Source organism: Ovis canadensis, chromosome 1, assembly GCF_042477335.2.
Source record: "Ovis canadensis isolate MfBH-ARS-UI-01 breed Bighorn chromosome 1, ARS-UI_OviCan_v2, whole genome shotgun sequence".
NCBI lineage: Eukaryota > Metazoa > Chordata > Mammalia > Artiodactyla > Bovidae > Ovis > Ovis canadensis.
This window is the reverse complement of record NC_091245.1, coordinates 278,222,713-278,243,124: the sequence shown is the minus strand read 5'-3', so window position 1 is coordinate 278,243,124 and position 20,412 is coordinate 278,222,713. Positions and strand designations below refer to the sequence as shown.

The following is a 20,412-nucleotide window of genomic DNA, read 5'->3' as shown; positions in this document are numbered from 1 at the left end:
TCCTGCCCTCAGCACTATTAATATTTTAGGCCAGATAATGCTTTGCTGTAGGAGACCACCCTTTATATTTTAGGACGGTTAGCAGCATCCCTGATCTCTATCTGCTTATTGCGAATAAATATTCTTTTTATTGAACATGCCAATAAATGTCCTCTGGGAGGCAAAACCATTGCTCTAATGAATTTACAATGCTTTAGGATTCGCTATGTTTTTAAGGGTAGGCTCAAATTTAAGGAGTCTGCAGTTCACCGACCCGTCACGTGAAGTTGTGTAGGCAGTTAGACTCTTCCTGCCAGCCAGGGATCACAGGCAGTATATGAGTCTCATTTTCCCTGATTATGAAATAGAAAAATATTACCTATCTTGATTGGAAAATTCATTGAGATAAATTGTAGAAAATACTTTTAGTTTCCTTCTTGTCAGATGTTGTGTTACACTGTTTGGATTTATTTCCTTAAAAGTGTCAAACGCTCATTACAGAGTTCTTATTTCCGTGGGAAAGGCTATCACAGCCTGGGATCTGCTGTTGATGGACTTCAAGAGCCCATAATACTGTGGGTGGATAAAAACCTGAAGTGTTAAATGAAGACTGGTTTATGTGGCCAGTTGTGTCTTGACTGTGAGTGGTGCTCTCATAGGTTGTTGCCACATTCAGACTGTAACAGTTAAGTGACCTCATGTGTTCTTTCAAGGACCGTGAGCTTCTCACATTGTTGATAGCATTAGATGTCAGACAGTCTCTTTGTCTTGGAAGTTTTTGTCTTCACGTCTGAAATCCCGCCACTTGTAACAGATTGTATGCCAGCTCCAGGAGAGGACTCTGGCCTCTGTCGGCTTGTGTTTAGTCTACTACAGACTTCTAAAACCTTGGCAAAGTTTGCAAGTACTAATCTCCACTTCCCACCGCTACTTTGTAGAATCATAAAGCATTGTTCACTAGTGAATGAAATGCCATCTATAATAATTAAGGTTATTCTTATTTTTCTACCCCTGCAGAAAATTTCCAGAGACTTGGTGAAGATAGGAAAGCTATCAGAAAGACCATAGCACTATTGTACTGTAAGTATTGCTTTGAAAAAGAACTGTAAATTAAGACTATTTTAAGTATCCAGTTGTTTGGGGGAAATATGTTAGGCAGAGATATTATATGTAAAATGTAGAGGAGGATATATTATAATTGTGTTAATAATTTATAAGAACTAATCCTGTGCAGTCTTTTAAAAATTGAAAATGTGTTCTTATGTACTGAGATGAGGATTTTACCAATAGCATTGAAAAATATTTCTAATTCTAACAAGGATTGATCTAGTTTATGTACATTTGCTTATTTAAAACTATCAGAATCCAAAGAATCATTGTAGTTTTGTAGGTTTGTGATTTGTTTGGGTGACTTATTGTTTAGGTTATTTTGCAGAATTATTTATTTGCTGATTTATTTATGTATTTCATTATTTATTTATTTGATTATTTAGTAAATTATTTATCTGATGAATTATTAATACATCTTCATGACATGCTTTAAATTATTTATAACTTAATTTTGAGTTTATTGCTTTTAGACGCTGCATTGTTACTGACTAGTTTTGATTTTTTTCTTTGTGGTTCTTTAAAATTAAAGTATTAGCTCTAAGGCAAAAGTCTATTCATTGCAATGCCCAGGGATTTTTTTTTTTTAAGTAATTTATAGTAGTTATAAAAGTTCGGTTATGCTTTGTTTAGCTCTAAATTTACCTGTTTAGGGTTACTGCTGATAGAATATTTGTTATGTGGATACTCATTGTAGAGTCATTTACAGATTAATGATACAGCCTACAGTCCGTAAAGTGAGACAGAACATGTAAACGTCAGTCTTCATTATCCTTGGTAGCTCTAAAGAGCAGGTCGGTTGATTTAGAATAGATAATGGAGTTTAATGGCAAAGCTGTTTTACTACTGGAATGTTTTTAGGAAAGTTCAGAGAAATGATGTCCAACTTAGATTTGGATCCCTAAGATATAAAGTTGACTGATACAGGGTTTGTTTTCTTAAAAAAAAAATTCCTGTTATATTTGTATTTGGAAAGCAGCATAATGTTCATATGGATTCCTATATCATCTTTCATGCCATGTATTTCATGCCATATTCCTTGTGGAAAGTTTCAAACCCCTTTATTCTAATGGGCTGAAAACGGACAGAGGCCTTTGTAAGCGTGCGCTACAGCTTCTCTGACTTTACCTCATAGTGACACTCATGTGTGGAGTTTCTATTTTCCACCAAATGAAATATTTCTTCTTCGTTCTGATGCTGTTTCATGATCTTAAGATGGAACATGTTATATGTGTTCCTTTTCGAATGGGTTTAATCAGTAGGTTAAAGCAATTGTCTGGGTTAAGGGTGTCATGTGCACAACATGGTTTTCCTCCTGGGTTTGCCTGCAGTGAGTTACTGTGTACTTCACACTTTTAACACTTCAGAGGGATAAAACATTGTACATTTTGAAATATATGCTGTGAAATATGGGGAGAATGACCTCTGTAGAAAGGTTTCACTATAGCATTGTAAAATGTGCATATGTAAACCCAGAATTCTCATTTTGAAATATTGACTATATGAATATTTAATTGGGATATTGCTTTAGTGCCTTCATATGCTTGCCTTAAAGGGAGTGTCTTCCTTTGATTTATATTTGTGAATTTAAAATATGTGTATTATACATATCTTTGACTCTTCTGTTCTGGAGATGAACAACTACAGATATTGTTAGATATGGAATTTTATTTTAAAATGTGCTTCAAGATGCCACTGTGGACTTCTTTCAGAGACAAAAGCAGCCTTCCCCAGGGTCGGGTAGGGTCTCCAGTGCTAGTGTATGCATCTGCGAACACGAGCTGTGCCATCCAAGTGATGTTAATCGAAAGCTTCAGATACACGTGTGTGCACACCCAGGCACAGGTGTGTGGCGTTGCCCCCTGAATACTCTCGGAGGACTAGTTTTTGAGAGGAGGCAGCAGGGGAGCCTGCCATGGGGATAGCAGGCGTTTATTGAGCACGTACTGCGTGCAGGCACCGTGCTGGTCGCAGTGCTCCTGTCTTTACATGGATTATTTGTTACTCTTCCAAGTGAGGAAAGTGTGGTTATCATCTTCATTTTGGATGAGGAAACAGACTTAGGAACTTGCTCATTGCCACACAGCTGACAGTAAGTAATGGCGCTGAAACTGGTACTAATTTAGTCTGATTCCCAGGGCCCTTCTTAGCCCATTACAGTTCCAAACGTGTAGTTGGTATAGTGTAGTTTTCACTTGAGTTGCTTCTGTTTGTTGTTTTAGAGGCTGTGGTTGTTTATGTCTCTGATAGGCTTCTCTTGCCAGCTGTCTTCACTTTGTATTACTTTTGGTCATTTTTAAACCAGTAGGTAGTATGGAGCTTCTTGAATTTTCTGATTTGATTTTTCTTACAATTCTGTATCCATATTAAATACTGAAGACTAATTTGTACCTCAGGGAGATTGCACGTTTGCCTGCTGGATATCTAATGCTCAGACGACTTCTTTTGACTCTTAAGCCCACGGCCATTTCCAGGGCTCTGTTAAGTCAAATCTTGGGTGACAGTGTGAGTACCATAAATAACTGCAGTTGTATGAATGCCAGAACAGTAGGTGTGAACTGGTACCATCCTGGGTGAATCGAGACCTGTGGTGACCCTAGTAACATCTCAGATTCTTATTGAGTAGTTATAGTGTTGATAATGCATATTTAAGAGAAGTCTTAATTCATGTGTAATATTTTAAAAAATATTTTGTGATAAAACACACTTCTGTTATGGCCAGTATTTATGTGTTTTTGTTAATCAACTTAGGCAGTTTGTGTTTATGACTTTTATAAAATGTGATTCTGATGTTTTATAGCTTTTGGAGCCAATGGAATAAAATAAAAAAACCTAAAAGGTGAAAGTAAAGAGGTATTGCTGTTGGGAACAGAAAGATGAGTATGGAAAACATGGTGATAGTAGAATAGATAGTAGCTCTAAAGTTTTTCTTCATAGCATACCTTGTGGGATTTTTAAAACATAATTTTATTTATTTATTGTTGGCTGTGCTGGGTCTTCATTGCTTTGTGGGCTGCTTTTCCCCTCTGGTCGTGGCGAGTGGGGACTGCTCTCCAGTTGCTGCCCAGGCTTCCTGCTCGCGTGGCTTCTCTGGCTGCAGAGCAGACTCTGGAGCACGTGGCCTTCTGTAGCGGAGGCCGTGGACTCGGTGGCTGTGGCCTGAGCTCTAGAGCACCAGCCAGGAGGCATGACTCACAGGCTCATGTGGGATCTTCCCAGACCAGGAATCAAACTAGCGTCTCCTGTATTGGCAGGTGGATTCTTCACCTCTGAGCTACCAGGGAAGCCCCATTACAGGACTTTTAATAGTTGTTTCAGCTTTATAAATCTTCTGATAAATTTGACATTATATGGAAAACTATTTCTATTTGTTAGACCTTCAGAATTTATAATTTTTTTAATTATATGATCCAGTAGTCTTTTTTTCCCTTAAAATATGTTGCATGTCATTTATATTGATAAGTTAGCTGTTTCGTCAAAACGATGGATTTCTGAAAACAGCTGTGTTCCTTGGTGAGAGTCTGTGGGGATATGAGGGTCTGTAGAAGAGAGTTGCTGAAACTGTTTAGTTTTTACATAGTGTTCTTTTTAATTCCCTCTTGACATGTGTTTAATAAAGTCATTACTAGATATTAACCTTAATTTTCTAGGGTTGTTTTTGGCATTTAGAGTATAAATGACTTGTTAAGTTGAACCTAGGTAACCACACTGGCGTATTTGTATTTGAATGTATATTGAAAAGAAAAACTTCTCATGCAGTAGTTCTTATTCATACATTCCTCACTCTTTTTGTTCAGAAAAGCCTATTATGCCTTGTAACAAAGGTAAGCACTTCCATATATTCTGTCTGAAGTTTGTCACAGTATGAGGCACTTGGTAAAATAGTACTGTAACTATACGAGTAGGAACATGGCCTATGTGTTGGCTCTGAGAATAGCTCCTTTATAACAAGTGAAAGTACAGCCAAAGGTCATGTTAAACACAGACTTTCTTTCACACCTCATCCATTTTGTGGATAGCATGTGAAGTAGTTTGGGTCCTGCACTGATATTTTAAGACAGCAACCTAAGGTTGTTCCCATGGAAGTGTTTGAAGTATCTTTCCCCTACCTCCCATGTGGTTGCAAAATTTGGCATGAATACAGTGTATTTGAATTCTGCACTAATTAAATAGAACCTTATTAAATTTAGAGTTTGCAGGGTAAAAGGGGCCTCTTGTCCTCCAGGGGTTTCTTTTTAGGGCACTAGATAGTGTTGACACATAGCAGTCTTTAATAAGACTGCATCCTGTTCTGACTAATGCATTGCCTTAGTATTGATGCTGTTTAGTGAAATGCTAAACACCAGACAAGACTGTAGCAACAAAAGCAAAATGAAAGCACACACATGAAGCTGGAGAAGCATCGCGCGCCTGTGCACGCACAGTCCAGTGACCAGATTCCACTTTTGACCTTAACTTAGCTAAGTAAAAGTTGAAATACTGAAAAGGCCATTATATAGGAAAGCTTTCTGTTAAAAACCTTATATAAGTAGAATATGCTTATGTCCTAGAGTGGATAACAGATCTCTTTAAGTTAGCCTCAGTATACCGTACAAAAAAATATGTATACTATCATGTAAGAATTGAATCGCCAGTCTATGTCTGACGCAGGATGCAGCATGCTTGGGGCTGGTGCATGGGGATGACCCACAGAGATGTTATGGGGAGGGAGGTGGGAGGGGGGTTCATGTTTGGGAACGCATGTAAGAATTAAAGATTTTAAAATTTAAAAAATAAAAAACTAAAAAAAAAAAAGAAAAAAAAATATCGGCTGAAGAAAGAATGTTTGGAAGAGGATAAAATCGACAAGTTATAATTTATAGTTGATAAAAGTGTTTCCTTCTGTGTTTGAAGCACGTTTTTTGATATTGTAAAGTATGATTTCCAAGCAAGCGTGGTGTAGGCTGATGAGAATTTGGGCAGTTAAGGAGGAGAGCTGTCACTTGTCACAAAAATTGTGGGAATGCTTCCGACATTTAATGGTTGGGAATCAGGAACCTTAAGTAGAGTGAAGAAGTTCTCTCAAAATTGTGCTTACTTCACACATTCTTTCCACTTGCTGATTTATAGCATTTCTAACTAGATAATCTAGTCGAAAAGTTTTCAGTTCAGCAATGCAGTTTCCTGGAAGCTCTGATTGCAGATATGTGATAGAGAGTATTTAAGACTCTTAAAAACAAACTCAATTTAAAATTGTTTGCATCTAAATGAATTGAATTTTATTAGTTGATAAGGAATGCTTAAAGCTATCTCCGACTGCCATCCTGAGTGGTAAAGGTCTGTCTGTAGAATGGCGACTACGTCGGTGAACACGCGTTCCAAGTCTTTACTGTTGTGGTGTGTGTCTGTGCTGCCCCGTGTTACTTCGGTACCAACCCCAGTAAGCAGCTTTTAGACGGCTTTTTACATTTCTTTACTTACCCCACTGGTTGTTGTATATTTTGGAAGTATATGGTCTGTTGCAGTATTTTTAACTACTGGAGACTTAATAGCTTAGGCAGGTGCAGGTTTTCTGGGGTAGGTTGTACCTGCAGGGTAACAACCTTAGCATAAATATTAATAATTATTTTGACACTACACTTAGAAATAAAACCCAGGTCCGTTGCACTAATACGATACTTCGTAGTTTTCTCCTTTTAACAATATATAATTTATCTTGACATTTCAATCATTATTTCATTAAAGGTTATTTCTCTTATCACCTTCAATTTAATTTTTGTTTATAATCACTTATCACAGTACTAATTTTTATTCTAGAATTCTCCTATACCTCTTCTCTTTTCTTTTTTTGTACTTTTTATAGAGAATAACTTGTAATCTTTTTCCTTTTTGATTTGAACTTATCATATAGGTACAAATATGGGACTGCTTTATTCCCTCTTGAATAGTTATGCCTAAGCATTTGTTGTGGTTAGGAATTAGTACTGATTTTTTGAAAAATATTCTGTATGTAGTTAGATTTTATTAACTCTGAATCTCAGTTCAGGATAGTTCAGGGAATGAAGGGGCATTGGATGTGTGGGACTGAGAACCGTTGTTTTGGAAATGTGCACTTATTCTTTACAGTTCTTTTAACTCTCACGCTTAAATGATGCTTCCAGATTAGATTGGAGCTTCTTCTGTGGATGAAGAAAATGTCAAAGCCAACAATTCACAGAAAAATATTTTAGCAAAAACACTTGTCTAGTTAGAAATATAGGGGCTAACTCTGATTTCTTTGATAATTTGTAAGTGAAAATTAGCTGCATATAAAATATCCATAATAATGGGATTGAAAAATGAGATACTGTCTACAAGGCACCCAAATAGAATGAGCTTACTTTTTCACTTAAAATCTGAAAAATAACTAATGATAACCAACCAATTATGGGGGAGTGGTGTGACTCTGAAATAGATAACTGATGTCATCATCGACAGGCATTTTGAGCAGTTGCTAATTTCTCAGAATCATCTCCTTGCTTAACAGAAACTATACACTCATTCTGTTGGCTTTTAAGTGAGACCAAATTATAAAATAATACAGTTAAACCATATCTCGGGTAAAAATGTGTGTGTACCTGTGTTTTTGTTTAGATAAATGATTTTACTTACCTTCAAAGTGATAACTGTTGATAGTGCATATGAGCGTAACTTGAGAGATAAATGTGCAGCAGTCTGTTGATACTGGTCCAATGTAGAGATTGTTAACCTGCAGACTAAATCTTTGTCATGGGAATTCCCTCCAATCTCTGTGGCATCTTTGGTCAAGGAATACTTGCTGCTTTTAATCTTTTAAAATTGAAGTGTAGTAGGTATATAGTACCAAGGGAACTTTCATGCAAAGATGGGCTCAGTAAAGGACAGAGTGGTATGGACCTAGCAGAAGCAGAAGAGATTAAGAAGAGGTGGCAAGAATACACAGAAGAACTGTACATAAAAAATAGCCACAATGCTGTGATCACTCATCTAGAGCCAGACATGAGCCTTAGGAAGCATTACTATGAACAAAGCTAGTGGAGGTGATGAAATTCCAGCTGAGCTATTTCAAATCCTGAAAGATGATGCTGTGAAAGTGCTGCACTCAATAATGCCAGCAAATTTGGAAAACTCAGCAATGGCCACTGGACTGGAAATGGCCAGTTTTCATTCCAATCGTGTAGAAAGGCAATGCCAAAGAATGCTCAAACTACCGCACAATTGCACTCATCTCACACACTAGCAAAGTAATGCTCAAAATCCTTCAAGCTAGGCTTCAACAGTACATGAACCGAGAAATTCCAGATGTACAGGCTGAATTAAGAAAAGGCAGAAGAACCAGAGAGCATTGCCTACATTCTTTGGATAATAGAAAAAGCAAGAGAATTCCAGAAAAACATCTACTTCTGCTTCGTTGACTACACTAAAGTTTTTGCCTATGTGGATCACAACAAACTGTGGAAAATTCTTCAAGAGATGGCAATAGCAGACCACCGTACCTGCCTCCTGAGAAACCTGTATACAGGTCAAGAAGCAACGGTTAGAACTGGATATGGAACAACGGACTGGTTCCAAATTGGGAAAGGAGTATGTCAAGGCTGTATATTGTCACCCTGCTTATTTAACTTCTATGCAGAGTACATCATGTGAAATGCCAGGCTGGATGAAGCACAAGCTGGAATCAAGAATGCTGGGAAAAATATCAGGAACCTTAGATATGTAGATGACACAACCCTTATGGCAGAAGGCAAATAGGAACTAAAGAGCCTCTTGAAGGTGAAAGAGGAGAGTGAAAAGAGTTGGCTTAAAACTCAGCATTCAAAAAACTAAAATCATGGCATCTGATCTCATCACTTCATGGCAGACAGATGGGGCAGAAATGGAAGCAGTGACAGACTTTATTTTTTTGGGCTCCAAAATCACTGCAGATGGTGACTGCGGCCACAAAATTAAAAGACGCTTGCTCCTTGGAAGAAAAGCTATGACCAACTTAGACAGCATATTAAAAAGCAGAGACATTACTTTGTGAAAGAAACATCTGTATAGTCATATCCAATAGGCATGTATGGGTGTGAGAGTTGGACCATAAAGAAAGCTGAACGCCAAAGAACTGATGCTTTTGAAGTGTGGTGTTGGAGAAGACTCTGGAGAGTCCCTTGGACTGCAAGGAGATCCAACCAGTCCATCCTAAAGGAGATCAGTCCTGGGTGTTAATTGGAAGGACTGATGCTAAAGCTGAAGCTGCAATACTTTGGCCACCTCATGCGAAGAGCTGACTCATTTGAAAAGACCCTGATCCTGGGAAAGATTGAGGAGAAGGGAGCGACAGAGGATATGATGGCTGGATGACATCACCGACTCAATGGACATGAATTTGAGTAAACTCTTGGAGTTGGTGATGGACAGGGAGGCCTGGTGTGCTGCAGTCCATGGGATTGCAAAGAGTCAGACATGACTGAATGACTGAACTGAAGTGATTTTCACCCCCTTCCCCCTCTCCCATTTTTTAGAGTTGATTTTCTTTTTCCATTTCTTGTATTTGGAGATTCAGCTCCAGGGTAGTAGATGTGGGGTGTGTGGGGTTGAGTGTTCCTGGGCTGTGGGCAAAAGGGTTCACCTTTTCCTCAGTATCTTTTGTAAGTTCTCTTATGAGATACTTTGAAAAGTTACTGATTTTCCAAAAATAAGATCTCTTTTGTGTCTGGGGAGGAAGAAGAAAATAAGCCCAGGTGGTTAATCTTTGTTAAGTCAGTCTTTCTATATGCTGTTCACACCTTACCGCTTTCGTGGCTAACTCAGCCTGCAATACACAGCTCTTGAAAGCTTCCCCTTATTTCTCAGTGATGTCTCCTCACCTGCAAACCTTTGGAAAACACTTATTATACCATATTGTAATAATTAGTTCATTGCTTATCTTTGTAATAAATACAGGAAGTGCCTTATTTTTACCAGTTTTTGTGTGCAAAGGATTGTGCTCCTTGAATGAAAACATAAAATACAGAAATGAAATTGATGATAGATAGCAACAGTACCGTTTTTTCAGAAGATATATTGAAAAGAAAACTTAATGAAAATTTACCTTTTTAAATGTAAAATATTAGTATTGTTAGTTTCCTAATCAAAAATGTCTTTATACTGAAGCTAAATTAGCGTGGTCATGAGAATTTTGATTTCTTTATGCCTGTAATTAAAAATTAAGCTTTAAGATACTAAAAACTGGATGACTAGTGGATAGTTTTATGTATTAAAGATAATATGACAAAATCACAGAAATGAAATGAGAATGGAGAAAAAAGTTTTGCCATCTTTGGTTAGCAAAAGTGAAGTCGCTCAGTTGTGTCCGACTCTTTGCTACCCCATGAACTGTAGCCTACCAGGCTCCTCCCTCCACGGGATTTTCCAGGCAAGAGTACTGGAGTGGGTTGCCAGCAAGAATTCTAGTAATTCCAAGTGAAAATTCTAAGAAAATAGGATGTACTTGTTTTGTGAAAACCTGCCATATCCACAGACAAAAGGAAAACATCTGAATTAACAGAAGATTTCGTCAAGAAACTCTGTCACTGTCTTGGGGTCAAGTTTCACCAGCAGAATTATCTGTTGTGTCTTTCTGGGAAGTTTTCCTTCAGTCGTATTGTTTTGTTTTATTTATTTCAGTTTTAATGGTAGAGAATGAAATTGTTGAGATAAGTCCATCAGCAAATATGTACGGAGCGTGTGTGATTGGCATGAAGGGAAGCTGAGGAGGTGTCGCTTCTGAGGCAAGATGTGTGCACGGCAGGGGCAGCCAGGACAGAGTTCAGCAGGAGCAGACTTGTCTCAGCACTGCCTGGAATTAATGGCCAGTGAATGGCCCAGATGGAGTTTATTTTGTAATAATAATTTAGCCATCGTTAGTAGAATATTCACATACTCTTAAGTTGTATCTTAGTCATGATGATATAAATCAATAAGGATCAATAACTTGAAGTTACTTAACAGTGTCCTAAATTTTATTTTTAATATTTCTTTCTCATTTTAGCCCATTTACCCCATATATCTTTAGGGTCTAGTCATTTTTATCCTTGAGTTCACTTGCTAATTAGAAGTATTTAAAAAATTACCCAGAGGTACTTTGGGGATATTGTATTTTTCACCTACTAACTTATATACATACTATTATAATGTTTTCATAAAAATCATTTAAGTTTCAAAAATGAGGGATTTTGCACCAAGGAAGTTGGTGGTAGATTTTGTTGTACAATAGTGTTTCAATCCATAAGCGTGGTTTGAATTCTGTGTCATGTCCATGTATTTTTAATTAATTCAACATTCATATATTTTCAGGAGTAGTCTCAGGATAAAGTTAGATTATATTTTTTTATTCAAATGAATTTATTTTCTTCTGTCTTGATGCCTTGTAATTCATTTGGAGTTTTGTTAAAATATTTTTAGAGTGTTTGAAGTTCATACTTCAGCCATTTCTGTCATTTAATCTCTCACACTTCCTCTGTCTCTGTTTCTTATCTTTTGTCTGAATCCCACTGAACCTAGGACACAAACAGAACTTTATGGAAAAGCTCAAGTGAGGCGCAGGACAGTCTTAGGGAGAAAAAACGTAGCTGTGTTACTGTATAAACTTTCAAAATGTTGTCTAGCAAACTAGAACTGCTTAACAGATGTGATTACTTCATTGTTTCAAATTTATGCCAATCAGAGTTGATAGGATTTGATCACACTCTAGTAGATTTATGAGATAAATTACAATATTGCATGACACGCTTCAAATAGAAAACATCAATATAAGTTGAATATGATTTCTTGTTTAAGATAACAAGCCAGTAATTCTTTAAATCAGATGGTTGCTACTTTGAGAGAATATTGATCATTTTTTTGTGAAAATTAGCAGTATCTTTAATGTTTCCTTCATGGTGACATAAAGTGCATTAAACTTTTGTTTTCTTGCACAAGTATAATTGTAAATGGGAGGCAGCTTGTTTCTATTTAGCTGTAGATGACCTGTCATATTTCCAAAGGCCTGTGAAGAAATGAGGCTGAACTGAAATTCGACTGCAAGTAATTTTCATACAAGTTAGAAAGCTTGTCACTGTGGTTCTGATTTCTTTAGAGTCAAATTTTATTTGATACATATAAAGGCTTAAACTAGGACTATGTATGTATATTTAGATAGAAGCTTAATACCTTCTGTAAACAGAGAAAATGAGAAGGAACGTACCGGAGAAGCGATGGGTTCCCACTGGGGAGTTAGAACAGAAGAGTCGAGGCAGGCGCTGCAGCCTGCTTGCTCTAAGACAAATGATGGGACCGGTTATTCACAGCCCCCCAGGAAGAGTGTTTTTAGCTTACTTAGGAACTCTCTGTGGTGACTTCTTTCAGTCTAATTTTGAAATAAAACCTTGGAGTCTCCTGAGAACTAATGATCTGAAATTGGTACTAAGCCAAATCACTTGTCAAAAGAGGATAGAATTTTTAGTGTTTTAGATTGGAATTTAAAAATTTTTTAATATGAAGACCAACCAAAGCCATGATTTTTAAAAAGGTAGACCCTCATGTTTCAGGTAAAACATTGTAAAATTCTCTTACTTTTTTTGGAAACAAATTATGTACATTATGTCTTAAATTTAAAATATATAAGAAATCATTTAAATAGTCACAGAAATACAGACGATAAATAGAACTGGCAACCTTGTGTTGATATTTACCATGCAGAATTCATATGCTAATGTTTACTGTATATATTTGTAAAAAACGTTTTAAAGTTCTTCCTTTCCCAGAGATAACCACCATCCTGGAATTGGTTTATATCTTTCCTGTCCATGCTTTTAGGCTAGCATTTGTGTGTTCATTAAGTGTTCTTACTAAACTGAAATATTCTGTAAGTCTTTATGCAGTTTGCCTTTTAATCTTTTTTTACCCAACATTGTTTCTGAGCTGTTCTTTGCCTTTGAAACATCTAGTTTATTGATTTTAATTGCTCTTTAATATTCCATGGCAGCACAACATCGGTACCACAGCTTGGGTCTCTCTCTTTGGATGGGTGTTTTGAAGCCTCACGAAACTTGGCCCAGATATTCCACAGATATCCCTGTTGCTCGGCAGGCCTCCTCCGACAGGCTGCCATCGGCTCTTGGGCCACAGTGTCCCAGAGCGGGCGTGAGGCAGCGTCCTCGCCATGTGGCGCCGGCAGGCTGTGCAGCGCTCCCCCTTTCCTTGCTGAGGGCCCTCTGCTGTTTAAAACCGACGGCACTGCTGGCCACCGTGTCCTGCTGCTCCGTTTCAAAATGTCCTCCTGTCCCCCTTACCCCTATGAGAAAACACAGTATCTCTAGTGTGTCTTTTTGATATTTGTTTTAAAAAGATGCCTTTTATTTTCCAGTTTCAACATTTTTATTTTATTTTACCCTGTGGGAGGCTAGGACCTCTGCCATCTGAGGGTTTATTTTGCCATAGCAACAAGTGCACTGGTCTGTGTGTAAATATGACGTGGTTTGACTTGATGTAAACAATACGCTTTTGTGCCTAGGTAATTATATAATTGTTTCAGTTAATGACAGTAAAGTATTGAGTCTTGAAAATGATGCGCTCTTGTTTGTGAACATTTTTGAGTTTTTAAGAAATTATTTGAAAATTTTATCTAAATTCCATTCTTTTCCACATTTATAATTTTCATTAGTTGGACTTACTTTAATGCATTTCATATTTTGGTGGAAGACATATATTCAGACATATACAAAGCCTTGTATTGCACATTAAAATTTGAATTGTGGTTCTCTCTCAAACTACTGAAGAGAAAGCTAATACTCTGTGAAATTCCTTGTGCGTCCACCAGCTTGATGTGCTTCATAGAATGCCAGATATTAGAATATCAATGTTATTAACCCTTTCACTGAGAGTACTTCTTGGAATAAAAAAGAATTAGGTCCATATCACTTCTTGCCTATCAGTAGTTTCAGAAAGCTGAAAAATGTTTATGCTGTGCAATAAACAGATGCTGCTCTAACAATGTAATACATTATGTACCAAAAAATGATCTCTCTTTTAATCATAGATACTGATTTAATGAGACTAGACTAGCGTACATCAAAAGTGGATTTAAGATGTAATTTTTTTTTGTTTTCTATGTTTTTTCTACATAATTAATGGACATACCTTTTACCGTCATTGTCAAAAATTTTGGAGTATTTATTTCTTTGATTTTTGCCTGTGTTTTCTTTTATGAATTTCAAGGGGTATGTAGTTGTCTTATAAACTCATTCAAGATAGCTACTAAAATATTTTAAAGAAGCTGCCCTGTATTAAGTCTAATTTGCATGAAAAAAAATCCCGTGTGTTCATGTTTTAAAGTTTCAACCTTTTTTTGAGGGAGAACTGTGTACTTTCCATCACTTAGGGGTGTCTTAGGGGACGCAGTAATTAGCGAATGCTCTGTGCTCATGGTTGGCGGTCTCCAGTGGCGGTGTGCTTAGGTGGCTGCCCAGGTCTGCCGTCCAGCGTCCCTGGAGCCGCCCTCAGCGGGAAGAGCTCTCTCCCGGGCTCTGCTTTCCTTTCCTCTTCTCTTGCCTTTATTCCCTCCAGCTCCCCTGCAGTTTCTGACTTTGAGCCCTGAGACTCTTCTTCACTGGACTGTACATTTTGACTGACAAATCTGCCTTTTCAGATGGTCAGATAGTTCTGTATTTGGAAAAATATTCCTATCGTATGTTTTATTCCACTGAACCCAGCAGAGTTAAATGCAGTTTGGATGCATAGGGAAGAATTAATGATTGGAAGATACAGAGTTGGTAAATTATTTATTCTGGCCCCGAGGAAGCTGAAGAGCTGAGTGAAAGACTAATAAATCATTTGTGGTGGTGCTGGCTGTCACTTCCAATTATTTTGGACGGTTCTGTGATAAACGGCAGCACCTGCTAGATGTGTGCACGCCTCCCTTGATGCTGGGGCTGCGGTTTGTTTAGTCCATGGGCAGAGGCAAGTTTGTGCAAAGTTTATCAGTTTGGAAAGGAAATGACTTTTTTTAAAGTCAGCTTTGTTGCCGTTTTTTGTTGTTTCCAGTGCCATAGAATGGTTCCTGTGACGTGGCAAGGAAACTGGAACTTACCTTCCACTGTTGCCAGGGATACTGTCTTTATTTTTTGTGAAATATTTGAAGAATTGAGCTTCTTTATTATTCTCAGGCTTAAAAAAACAACAACAAAGAAAACTGCTTCTACTGAGATGATTAGCATGCTAGAGATCAAATCACTGTTTTGATACAGTACCTTTTAACAGAGTACCACTCTTGCCATTTGACCGGCCCCCTTTCATCATTCTTGGTTTTTAGTGGCCTGGGTTTTGAAAAGCACCCCTGAAAGGTTGTGAGGGTCTTCCTTGCACTGTTCCCTGCAAGCTGCTGAGATCCTTGAAGCCGTAAAAAGACCTAGCAGGAAAGCTTATCTAGACTGGCCTGGTTCTAACATCATAAAATAGGGCTACTGTAATAAAACTCCTTCAGAAATAAATTATACACATCATTTAATGGGCATGCTTCATGCTTAGAATTATGGTCAATTCTTCTTTCTCCATCAGAGTTTAATAATTATTTATGTTCAAACCCAGAACATGAAATTTGTTTATAAAATACATCAGAGTCACTTTGTTTTCACTCAGATTTTCAGCTTTAACATAAACATACGGGATTTTTGAGGGGATCCTTAGGATTGTGTACGAAGAAAGAATCTTGATAAGTTGTATTCATTCAGTCACCTTTTTACTCACTTATTTGTCTTCACAGACATTTATTAAGCCGATGTGTGCCTGTTCTCTGAGAGCAACTACTTCCTCCTATTAGGTCACACTGATTGTTTTCTAGAACTTATCAGTACAGGCCATATACCATTTTAAGCATTTTACAGGTACTTTAAAACAACAATCTTGTGACGGTAAATAACTGTTCTTTCATTTATTTTGGGCTTCCCCTGCAGCTCAGATGGCAAAGAATCAGCCTGCAGTGCCGGAGACCTGGGTTTGATCCCTGGGTTGGGAAGATTCCCCTGGAGAAGGGAAAGGCTGCCCACTCCAGTATTCTGGCCTGGAGAATTCCATGCGCTGTGTATAATCCATGGGGTCTAAAAGAGCTGGACATGACTGAGTGACTTTCACTTTCACTTTGTGCTTGTTTTACGAAGGATCCTATAGAATGCTAAGGAAATAGTGATTTCCCTTTTTCTTAGAGTCTGTAGACTCTAAGGAGGTAGGTTTATGTTACATCTTAATTAGGTTTAGAATTTCAATCCAGATAGTGCAGTGAAGGTCACTTAGTCGTGTCCCATGGACCCATGGACCATACAGTCCTTGGAATTCTCCAGGCCAGAACACTGGAGTGGGTAGCCTTTGTCTTCTCCAGGGGATCTTCCCAACCCAGGGATCGAACCCAGGGCTCTCTCATTACAGGGAGATTCTTTACCAGCTGAGCCACCAGGGAAGCCCAAGAATCCTGGAGTGGGTAGCCTATCCCTTCTCCAGGGGATCTTCCCGACCCCAGGATCGAACCCAGGTCTCTTGCATTGCAGGCAGATTCTTTATCAGTTGAGCTGCTAGGGAAGGTGGTGGTGGTTTAGTCAGTTAAGTCGTGTCCGACTCTTGCGACCCCATGGACTGTAGCCCGCCAGGCTCCGCTGTCCATGGGATTCTCCAGGCAAGAATCCTGGAGTGGGTTGCCATCTCCTTCTCCAGGGGGTCTCCCCGACACCAACTATCATTTATTGAACATTTAGTTTTATGTTTGGTGTTCTATACATTATTTCATTTTTTAACAAACCTTGGTAGTTAAACATCATTCTGTGCTTGGTTACGATGGAGAAATTGAACCTTGAAGAGACTAGTCCGCTTGTGCTCAGCTAAGCAGCTTGGAGGTGGAAGAACTGGGATTTGAATCAAGATCTGATTGCCTCCATGCTCTATTTTTGGGTTACGAACACTACTTCCTGCAGTTTGTTGATGTGGCCTGTGAAAGACGGTTTGTAACCTTTTCTCATTGACTTTAGTCAAATTCATTTTGACCAGGAGGTTTTCCTTCTAACGTCATTCAGTTGAAAACCGTTAAGAGTCTTTGAAAGAGTATTAACAGGAGAGTATTAGTTTCATCTTGTAGGGAGATTAACAGACTAGATGTAACATAATTGTGTATTATTTCAGTTATCCTGTATATTTCATGATGCTTCACAAATGAATTTCAGTTGGACTTGAATTTCAGGCTACCATGGGATGCTACTAATTTAAATACAGTCTATAGCATAGAGCATAAAATCAAGGAATAAAAAAGTCAAACTAGAATCTCGAAAAGCTAAGCTGGTATTAAAATATGTAAATGTTTATTGAACTCTCTTGATGTTGTGCCTCTGGAAGCGAGTCGCTACTCATACACGTTTCTTTTCCTGTGCTCTGAGGCATGTGGAGGTTTAAGATGCGTGTAGTTTTTCACTGAAATGCCTTTATGAGGTAACAGGTAGATTAAAATAATAAGTGGAATGTTGTGACTTTTAATACAACTCAATGCAGTTTGTCAAAGTCCTTTATTTATATGGAGTATTACTCGAGTAGCAAAGTTTTAGTGAATGGGAGACTGAAATAAAAGTCAATGGTTTATTAAGTTTCATTAAGTATTTTTGTGTTACTTTAAGTAAAATATCCCTGCAGACAACTTAGTGTCACTTAGTAATTGTTTAAAAAGAAACTCAGACTAATCAGTTATTAGAGGGTTCATCCTCAAACCTAGATTAAAGACAACCTAATAATTATTATTTGCAGATTCATCATATCAAAATAATTTTTCTTAATGGATTTTCAAAAGTGCCTTATAAGGAGAAACATTACTTCCAAATCAATAGCTCTTTCAAAAAGGAGGGCTTAATAAATTAAGAAATCTTTAATGTGTCCTTTAGATCCCTTATGTATTATTTAATATAAATAAAATACTTGTTATTTTTCTGTTATTCAAGTGTTTTGACATAGTGTTTCATTTAATGCTGCTGCTGCGAAGCGTTCAGTTATTGTTCAGAATATGGTGTTAAACATTTCACTGTCTCTTTTTTATCAGAAGGACAATATGCTACAGAAAAATTGCAGAGAATTACAGAAAAATTGGAAAATAAAAAGTACACACAATCCCACCCCATAGAAACAACCAGCAGAACCTTTCCTTTTTGAAGGAAGATTATGGAGCTAATGATTCTTCCCAGATCTAAAGACGTCTTTAGATCTGTCCCCTTGCATCATGATTAATCAATGAAAATGCACTCTGTTCAGATTTGTCAAGTAAACCTAATTTGAAGGGTATTTTGGCTACATTGGTTTCTATGTACAATATTAAAATATTAAAAACTGCGAAAGAAATACTAACTTATTGGAAGGTTTATAATTCAGAGTAGCATGGGAAATTGAAGTAGAAAAATCTTAGGCATGGTGGCTCTGGTATGGCAACCTTTAGATGATGGGCAATTCGTGTTGCTCAGGTGATCAGGTCTGTAGAAGTTAATCTTGTCAGGAGGAAACTGAAATTTTGGAATATAAATAATTGAACCAAGGTTATAAGGCTGCAGTGTACCTCAAGCTCATAACTAATGTGTGTGTAAATATTCTTTGAATGAGTAAATTAAATGTCTTACATGCAGGAAGTTGTTGAAAATTTTGCCATGCATGCTTTAGGAAAGTTATTTCAGAAAAATTACCATAAATTTATATATTAAAAAACAATGTTTGCATTTCTTCAAAATATTGATACTTGGAAGTGAAAAACTTAGAAGACATATGCACTTTTAAAATCCCACCGACAGAGGAGCCTGACAGGCTGCAGTCCACGGGGCCACAGAGAGGCGGGCACGACTGCACGACTGCGCACAAGTGCAGTGGAAGGGAGGAGAGGTGACACAGAGCAGGTTCTAGTCAGCTTTGTTCCCAGCAGCGCCTTGACTATAATTGGAAGGTATCCTTCGATAAGCTTCATGGAAACTTTTCAAGTTGGAAGAAGATTTCAGCTGGAGGGTCTAAAGGGTCACTTGGAAAAAAAAGCAACAACTCTCTATATTAAAATAAAATGTGTCCAAGCTTTAAAGAAAAGATCTCAGAGTTTGCAGATGATCCTAAAATTGGAGCTAGAGGAAATAATGAGGAACAATGCAATCAGATTCAGAAAGATTTGGATTGTTTAGGTGATTGGGCCAGCAGATGGCAAGTGCAGTTCAGTGTAGACAAATGTAAAATAATTATCTTAGGAACAAAGAACCAATCATACAGCACACTGATCAGGAAAAAATTTGTGGGTTATTGTAGGAAAACCATTGAAACAGTTAACCCGGTGCACAGCTGCAGCAAAAAAGGCAAGCAAGAAACCAGATTAGCAGACGGGTAGAATATAAAGCAAGAGGCATTACTTATAGTGCATTAAGAAACTTGCTAGACCCCATCTAAATTACTCAGTCTTGTATTGGTTGATAGAATCACTTTAGAAAGGGTAAATTTTTCCCTTTGCCTTGAAAATAGATTGGGAATTATAACAAGCAAATCTAATAAAGAGATTTGAATGAATTTTTATGAACTTTCAATTTGTGAACTTCTGTAGATGAGAGCAAGATGCCATGTCAAAATAAATGCACTTCAGGTGTGACCACTATCAGACCTTCGTCTTAATAGAGGATGTTGTGGCTTCAGCTGCCTGGGGCCTTCCTTGACGCTCTTTCCAGTTTAGGTAGGAGGCTGCCTGTCACCTCCCTTGACTAAGGATGCTTAAAGGCTGCCACGTGGTGCTTCTGCATGCTACACAGCTGCATCTGGAAGGCTCATGGACGTGGGGTCTAAGGGCTGCTAATGAGGCGTTCCTTCCTGGCCTGTGACTGGATGCAGTAACAGATGCTATGGGCTTCATCCTAGGCTGTAGGGGAGGACTTGTGACCTGCCTTCCTTAGTGTAAGTCTGATTCTCCAGCTATGGCTCAAGCTTTTGGGCCACCCAGTACCCAGCCAGTAAACTCCTTTTGACGTAGACTATCCAGAACGTGTCTGTTGTTTATAGTCGGAGCTCCGATTATACCTGATACAGTGTAGTGTTCTGGTACTTCAGGTTTGGCCATTGGGTGGTTTTGTTTTTGTTCCTCAGTGTGTTTGCTCTGTTTGTTAGAAATCACTTTTTTTTCTGGATGAGCAGATCTCTCTCTTTCTCTCATAGTCTTTGTCAGTGTTTCACAGAAGCATGGAGTTTGTACCAGCACCATCAGCATCTGTAATTCTCTTGAAAAATTTAGCTTTATTCATGTAAGCAAGTAATGTCACTTGTAAAAATGGTGTTTGGTAGTCAACCTGATTG

At 37.9% G+C, this 20,412-nt stretch overlaps 1 protein-coding gene across 22 annotated transcripts in view; it reads left to right on the top strand.

The window, feature by feature from the left end:
- The window catches only part of TBC1D5 (TBC1 domain family member 5), a 593,981-nt gene that overhangs the window by 71,424 nt on the left and 502,145 nt on the right, over positions 1-20,412 (top strand). For 20 of the 22 annotated variants that reach the window (XM_069568828.1, XM_069568958.1, XM_069568921.1 and 17 more), the window contains one exon: positions 997-1,059. The gene's annotated coding sequence lies outside the window, so the exon portion shown is untranslated. Of the gene's footprint in view, positions 1-996; positions 1,060-19,733; positions 20,017-20,412 lie in introns of those variants that run through there. The other 2 variants (XM_069568950.1, XM_069568892.1) reach the window with 2 other exon arrangements.